General features: G+C 36.4%; 1 pseudogene; it reads left to right on the top strand.

Moving 5' to 3' along the window:
* Positions 1 to 203: 203 nt before the first annotated feature.
* The window catches only part of LOC124898828, a 51,224-nt pseudogene continuing 44,135 nt past the window's right edge, over positions 204 to 7,292 (top strand).

Here is a 7,292-nt window from a genome sequence, read left to right as displayed (position 1 = left end):
ATGCATTACCCAACATCATTCTATGGGAATTATAGAGGAGAAAAAATAAGAAAAAACATGACAACAAGAACATTACTGGACTAAGGCTCATTTACAACATAACAAGGAATTTGAGGTTGCTTTTGAAGGTCAGAAAACCAACAGTTGAGTTTTCTATTGAATGGACAGAAATCTTACATGAGTTTACTAAGCTTAAAAGTAAGATGAAGGCTACTACAGTACTTTGGGAGTTGCCAGCAGATGAATGGGTGAAGTATAATACAGATGGAGCACTCAGAAGTGAAGGAGGAGGAAGCTCATATGCTTTCTGTTTAAGAGATAGGAATGGAGATATACTATATGCTAAAGCATAACTACAACATTATGCAGACAGTATGCAAGCAGAGGAAAATGCTATTCTACATGCAACCAAGCATTGTAAACTAACACAGTTCAACAAGGTAATCATTCAGATGGATTCACTCATTATGCAAAAGGTATTAAAATATGGCAGTGTCCATGGAACATTGAAAGTATAGTTAGGGATATAAAGCAATACATGCAAGATAAGAAAGTCAAATATCAGTATATTTACAAGGAGGAAAATCAGTTAGCTGATCTAGCCATAGACACAGGAGCAGTTACTGTTACCAGCTTTTAGTAACTATAAAAAAAAAGAGGAAAAAACATTCTAAATAGTGATAAATGGCAGTGCCCCTACTTGAGAATTACACAACTAAGAGGATAAAGGGAAAAGGGAGTCTTAGGCTGATTGTTTTACATACAACACATTTATACAACACAGAAACATCAAAAAGAGAGCATGTTCTACATAGCCTATACTATTACAGACAACAAAATGAATTCTCAGCATCATGGGAGGGTCTATTGGTCGAGGGGAGCTTCACAAACCTAGGCATAAGGAAGATATCCGAATCTATAATGGTCCAAGCATCCTTTATCTTTATCCCTTCTAGATCTAAAGACCACAAATAAGAGAGATTTAGATATCAACAACAGATCCATAATGAGTACAGAAAGACAAAAGAAGATCTACTCACTCAGAGGTAAAATCCTAACACAACTGAATAGATCCCTCTAAGCTGAACAAAAAGCTTCTCAAGGTCCCATCTACCAGAGAACTCAGCTACAGAAGAAGCTACATCAATATCCAAGATAAATAAAGCAGATACTTTCACAACAGAAGAATGGAGGATCTACTTACTTTTATAAGATGAATCTATAAGAAAACCATATAGACAGAGGTAGCATGTTGATTACCCATAGCAATAGTTAAAGGAAGCTATAGTTGAAGAAAGAGAGTTATATTTTCAAAAGAGGCATGCAAGAGAGAGAGATTAGGAAACTAGGACCATTTTGGAAATCCTACTACTGTTATATGTTTTTTAATGGGACCCTAGTTTGTCCGGGTCAACCAAATAGTACTGGGCTATTATTTGTATAATGGGTTGGTCCATTAGGGTTTGTTAACTATTAACAAAATACCAAATTAAACCAAAAAAAATTGTAAATTGACAAATATAGTGTATAGCAATTACATTATGATAGCATGCGCTTATTATATTACCTAACATTTTATCAATGACAACTAACTTGTAAGACCCCACAAAATTCTAAGCTTAACTAAGTCCATTAAAGCTTGAAAAGAGGTCCCAAACTTAGAAATTTCAGCTAAGTGTTTATACTTAGAAGTATTTTACCTTCATAAGTTGGCAATCCTATTTCACGACCCTTATGACCTTAAAATATTGATTTTTTGGTTGATTTATGATCAAAAATATTAGTAGGTCACTTCGGTGATTTTAAGATTTTTTAGACCCCGTTTGAACCACGTTCAGATGACCAAAACAGTGGGTTGACATGATCTCGACGTGTCCGTCGCCCATCACGTTGAAAGATAATTTTCCCCCAGATTTTAGTGCAATTTTGGTGAACCAATGCAAACTCGACGTGTCATATTAGACATCACATCGATACCATCGATGCAGCATATTATTCTGCGCCTCACTGGGCACGATTTTTGCTCTTTTAATTCCACGTCTAGAGAGGTAAATGGGTCTTTATCCCACTTCTATTCAGCCCCACAAACACGAAATTTAGTCATTCTTAGGGCTAAAACACTCATTCTCTCTAAAATCCTCTCAAGACTAAACCCTAGAAAATCTACTTTCAAGGCTCCATCTTCAAGAACACTCCATCAATCTTCATTAATTCAAGTACCAAGGTATGTCAAGTGTTCATCCAAGGGTCCCTTCTACCTTTGAAGTCCAAGAAACTCTTTTAAACTCTAAGTAAATTGATTTCATGATTTCCATGATTTGGATTCAAGTGTATTCATGATTATAATGTTGATTGGGTTTCTATTCCATGATTAAGTGCAAGATTTATGTAAAAACAATTACTATGTATATAGTACTATGTGAATTTATGTTAAAGCCTTGAAATTGTGATGCTCATGTGTTGATTAGTGCTATATGCATATACAATGTCTTCCAAGTGTTTGATAAGTTGTTCATGTGAATTCAATAGTGAGATTATATTATGTTAGCATGTATACTAGTTCATGTGATTCAAGTGTTTGATAAAATGCCTCTATAGATGCATTATGAACAAGTGTGCACTTCTATGCTATGCAAGGTCACGTGATGCTTTACTTTTTATGCTATCGAGTCTTGGGGGTATTTAATACTCGATAATTTAGCTATTTACCGAGAGCCAGTGTCAGTTACAGAATAATCTTAGTCGTGTTGAGATCAGTAGTACTCTGAGTCAGTTACAAAACTCAAGAAAAACTCAGTAGACCCAATATTAGTCCATTCCAGTTCAGTATTCAGTTCAGACCTCAGTAAATTCAGTCATTAATAGAATTTAGTAGTATTCTATTAGTCAATAGAACTCAATGAACTCAGTTCAGTTCAGTCTATTAACACGAACAGTAATAGTCTAGTCCAGCCTAGTACACTTTAGAAATCAACTTAATGTCCTTTTGTTAGGAGTAGGATTTAGCACCTAGCGAATGCAGGGATGACGGCTTCCCCACCGTAGAGGCAGAGTTTTTAGTAGTGATCCCTGTACTATAGAACAATAGAGTCAGTGTAGGGTGAGGAGTCACCCATAAAACTAGGCTTGACTACCCTCCAGGGGTCACCTGTTAGATTAGGCTTGACTCTGACCAGGTGTCACCAGTCAGTTAGGCTTGGTATTCTGGTTTTCCAGTGTTAGCACCTGTGGCATGGTATTAGCACCCTTCAAACTGGGGTCACAGATTGGACCCCTATCAGCTCAGATTTAGGGCATGTCGATTAGATGATTACCTCCTACAGTCTTAGTTTCAGTTTCAGTCTCAGTATAGAACTCAGTTCAGTTCTACAGAACCAGGACTGTCAGATACAGTCACTTAGCTCAGTACAAAATTCAGACCAGTTCTTTAAAATTAGGACTGTCATATAAATTCACTCAATTATCAGATACATAGTATCAGTAAACTCAAATATCATTAAATCAGTAATTTAGAACTTAGTATCCAATGTTATCATGATCTCAGTTATAGTTTATATGTTCATGCATGTACTCTCATTCAGTTATACTCATGTCATTCAGTTAGTATTGTTCATGCATATGAACCCATGTATCTCAGCCTACCTTACTTAGCATACTAGTACATTCAAAGTACTGACGCATACCTTTCTTTTGTTCTATGATGTCTTATATCATAGGTTCAGATGCACGGGCTTTCGATCATACTTAACAGCCTAATCTATTACAGCAGACTTAGTGGTGAATCCTCATGGTTCGAGGACAGACTTATTATTTTAGTATTTCAGTACTTAGTTTATTTCAGTAGTCGGAGTTAGTTGGGGACTTGTCCTATCAACTCCTTGTTCAAATAGTATAGGCTTTTCAGACTAAAGTATTTCAGATAGATTTATCAGTATTCATTTTTTAGTATTCAGTATGTACTTTTAGTTTGAACCTTATATCAAGTTTCTGCCTAATTTCTACATAACTACAATATTATTATTCAGTTATTGCAGCAGGTACTAGTCATGGGTTAGCTTGTGGTCCTTTGGGATTATGAGCACCGTGAGCATTCGAGGTACAGACTCGGGGTGTTACAAACTTGGTATTAGAGCCTAAGGTTCAATAGAGTCCTAGAATGTCTGAAAGTCACATCATGTAGAGTCTTTTACATAGGTGTGTAGTGCATCACACTTATGGATAGAAGGCTATAAGTTGTTTTTAGGAAAAGTTTCCCTTCTTTCAGTATTCATTTCATGTGAGTGAGCATGAGCTCAATTTAAATTCTTAGTCTAATCTTTTTTCCTTCAGATTACAGAACATCTCTCCCAAAAAGACTAACAGAATAAGAATTGGAAATCAATCAGCACCTCAGCCCATTCAGGCAGATTCCCTAGACGGGCATATCTCCCATGCAAAATTCAAAGTTGTATTCACTACTCTAGCTAATTCCGTAGAAACTTAGAATAAACAGCCAATTGTTGTTCAGGCCTACCTAGTGGCCAATATTTCTCTATCTAGGATTTGTGACTTCACCCGAATGAATCCTCCCCTATTCTTAGGATCTCAGTCAGAAGAGGACCCACAGGAGTTTCTCGATCAGATTTAGAAAGTCACAGATATCATGGGATTAACTTCAAGCGAGAGTGCTGAGTTAGCTACCTATCAAGTACAAGATGTAGCCCATACATTATTTAAGCAGTAGAAGGTAGAAAGGGGCACAGACGCAGATCCCATAGAAAGGAAAGAGTTTGCTACAGCTTTTCTATATATATTCTTTCCCTTAGAGCTGAGAGAAGCCAAGGTATTAGAGTTCATCAATATCAGGCAAGGCAGTATGAGTGTGAAAGTGTATTCCCATAAGTTTACTCAGTTAGCAAGGTATGCTCCCCATGTAGTAGTAAACAGTAGGTCCAAAATGAGCAAGTTCGTGTCTGGGGTATCAGATAGTATGGTTAAGGAGTGAAGAACTGTGATATTTATTAAGGAGATAGACATATCTAGACTTATGGTCCACACTCACAAATTAAGGAGAAAAAAATTAATAAGAAGGAGAGAGAACAACAGAGCTAGAACAGGTAGTTTCAATTTCACTCAGCTTAAGTCAGAAGGTGCTAACTGTTCCTAGATTCATCCAAAATCTTCAGTTCCAACACCATCCTCAGCTAGTGCACTAGTACCAAAGTTCAGGAATACCAGTCGAGATGCGGCACCAGGCTCCAAAACCCAGGGTAGTATGAGCAGTGGTCGTACCCATCCGCTTTGTGAAGAATATGGTAGAAATCATCTAGGTGCATGTAGAGCTGGCAGTGATGTATGTTTTGGATGTAGTAAGTCAGGCCACAGGATGCGGGAGTGTAGAGTAATGGCCAGAGGAGAAGGGATTTACACTAACAAGGTCTGTCCAACCATCCTTTAGCTTAGTCGGATCACTCGAACCAGTAGGGTGCCACTGCTACTTCTGCCAGTGGGCAATGCCCAAACATGATTTATGCCCTTCAGTTTCGACAAGATCAGGAAAGTTCTCCTGATATGGTTACTGGTATGTTATTGATCTTCCATTTACATGTTTTGTTTTATTAGATCCAGGAGCTTCTCTATCTTTTGCAACTCCTTACATAGCAGACGATCTCAAAGTCAGACCGAAAACCTTAATAGAACATTTCCTAGTCTCCACCTAATTAGGTCAGTTTATCATATCTCGGCGGATATACAGGAACTGTCCGATTATGATATCTAAGAAAGTCAGGCCTTCAGATTTTAGTAGTAAATTTAGCATATGTAGAAAAGAAGTGAGAGAGGTTGATGCCCAACCCATCCTTACCTTAGTGTAAAGTTTTGTACTTCAGCTATCATGATAACTACCCACGCCTTACATGTCAGCTTTATGATTATAGCTCATATTCGTGCACATTAACAAAAATCATGTACGCTTATAATTCTTAGTATAAAGAGTTTCAATTCCCTCAGCGTTATGAATCACGTTCCATAAATACAGAAACTTCAAAATCAGGTCATGCAGCTCATGACTCATGTACTCATGTCATGCTTTATAGTATGCTTAGTTCCCATGAATTATGCTATACTCCTAATGATCAGCTAAATTTAGATTTCATCATGTAAATCATCATATTTTAACCTTTAGTGAACTCTCTTTATGAAATGATGTAGCAATGAGCAGTTGCTTAGAAAGGAGAGAGTAAATGTTTTATGTTAAAACAAGATTATTGTATGCTAGTTTTACATGAGACGGTAGCTATGAAGATAGGCTTGAATGTCATGTTGATGTGTAAGTGGATAAATACATTTTGGAGATTTGAGTAGGCTTGAATATAGTGGGAGAATACAGTCCAGATCAGACCTCAGTAGGTAGAGTTATCAGGACCCAACATTCAGTCTCAGCTAAGTCTTAGTTAAAGTATTAGTTAAAATCTTAGTCCAGTGCTCAAGAATACAAGTAGCCTTAAGCTAACCCTATCTGCATACTATTGAGCCTAAATCTAATAATAATGGAAATATTGACATAAAAATCACAGTAAATACGGAAACTTTCTATAATATCTGAGAATAATCTAAACATAATATCTTAAACATCAAAACTGAATAATCTACATCAAAACTAGTTGTCTGAAAAGCCTCTACTACTAATAATAGAGAGTCACTGGGACAAACCCCCAGCTAACTCAAATTTTCTGAAAAGAAGTGCTAAATCTCATAAACTGATAAACTGCAAAATCTGAATGATTAAGTCCCCGAACTATGAGGACTCACCAACTGTCGGATGTAGATGGAGATGCTCGAACTACTCATGCTGTTGACACTGAACACCTGAACCTACATTATGAGATAATGTAGCACATAGACATAGATGTGGATCAGTACTTTGAGGATGCAGTGCATATATGGGGGTGATATACATAAGTAAAACAGCATCTCATAATCATCATTTATAAAATAATGCATGCTAAATGTAAATAAGTCACATAACCTAGAATATCTGAAATACTGAAATATGTAGCAATAAGAAGCAAACCATACTTTATAAATCTACTGAGCCATAACATTTAGTTCTAAAAGTTATACTTGTATTCTCCCTATAAATCATACTATCTAAGTGTAGAAGGACTCACTACTGAATCTGAAATTTATAGCTATTATCTTTTCTATAAGGTATAATCTAAGTAAAACTTGTGAGCCTTTACACTTAATTTTCTAAAAGCTTTTCTGATCTTCTTTTACTATTAAGGAGAATACTTTATCTTAAAATCATTGTT

This window comes from Capsicum annuum, chromosome 1 (assembly GCF_002878395.1).
Source record: "Capsicum annuum cultivar UCD-10X-F1 chromosome 1, UCD10Xv1.1, whole genome shotgun sequence".
In the NCBI taxonomy this organism is placed as follows: domain Eukaryota; kingdom Viridiplantae; phylum Streptophyta; class Magnoliopsida; order Solanales; family Solanaceae; genus Capsicum; species Capsicum annuum.
Note: the sequence above shows the minus strand (reverse complement) of the source record. Positions and strands in the feature narration are given on the sequence as shown.